This window comes from Peromyscus californicus, unplaced genomic scaffold, assembly GCF_007827085.1.
Source record: "Peromyscus californicus insignis strain IS unplaced genomic scaffold, ASM782708v3 Scaffold_7__1_contigs__length_154581171, whole genome shotgun sequence".
Taxonomy (NCBI): Eukaryota; Metazoa; Chordata; class Mammalia; order Rodentia; family Cricetidae; genus Peromyscus; species Peromyscus californicus.
Genome location: NW_026294595.1, coordinates 150,267,206 through 150,268,460, shown reverse-complemented (window position 1 = coordinate 150,268,460; position 1,255 = coordinate 150,267,206).

Below are 1,255 nucleotides of genomic sequence, written 5' to 3'. Positions count from 1 at the left end.
CATTATAGGTCAGGTGTCTCACAACCTGGGCTGAGACAGGGTCAGCATGAGGTTGACTACTGATGCTTAAACAGAGTCAGGGACCCCAAAAAAGAGCTATGGGATGACAGGACATCAGCTCCACCCTCAGTGTTGCTCTACAGGACTTGATCCTCATTCCAGTAGGTCACATTGCTCATTTTCCCCGCAGGTCCTTGCACTTCCTCCAGAATGATGCAGTGACCAATGGGATCTGAGAACCTTCAGAGTGCACTTCGAGCATTCTCTATGCTGGCCCCACTGTCTAGGTCAGAGAGCCCAGTCCTTTGCTTCTCACTCTTACATTGTAGTCATACATAAAAGGAACTCTGAAAACAGTCCTACCACACTCCATCCCTGCTGTCTGTGCTATTGACCAGTTGCTGTCCATGTACAAAGATCACTCACAGTGAGAACCTCATGTAAGGGTGCTGATGCCTCTGTCCACATGTGATGTGGGTCACACATCTAGGGTGTCAGTCTCTGGCTACATGAAGGTATCCTCTGAATGGAGTCCTAGACAAATCTTGCCTCCAACTCATGATCCACAAGACTCAGATCCACCTGTGGAGGGCAGGTCTTCCTTCTGGCTGTGGTTAAAAAGAGACCTTCCAGAAATCTATGCTATTGGGAGAGATGGGAGCCAGAGTTAATAAGACCCACCTAGCTGATCGTCTCTACATGGTACAAACTGCAGGCTTATGGCAGGGAACCATTTCAGGTTTTAGAACTCATCAGAGACCACAGACATAAGCTCTGCTTCGATCAGGAGAAAATAGCTCAGATCCTGGACAATTGAGAGTCACATGATCCAGAGAGAATGCGTTCCTTCCAAGACTGGTTCTTGGCCAGCTACCCATGTGCCCAGGCATGTAGGACTTCACCTGCCTTCCTGTGGCCATGTGGTCTGTTCTACCCTAGTCAGAGCTTCCAACCAAGAGGTTTTACCAGCTCATAGGCCATGGGACAGAAGGTTCTCCAACACATCCAGCCAGGGAATTCCTCTGGGGAACATGAGAATGAACTTGGGTGCCAAGAAAATGTTCTGCCCTTGATGTATGTCTCCTGATATCGCCACCATAAGAGTTAGGTGAAGTTATTGTTCCCAGGGAGGGCCTCTGAAAGCTAAGGAAAATGGGACAGTATGTGTATCACCCACTGTAATAATAGCTTGAACTCAGTAGCTTTCTGCAAGCCATGATGCAACCATACAATGCAGACTCAGCCTCATTGACTC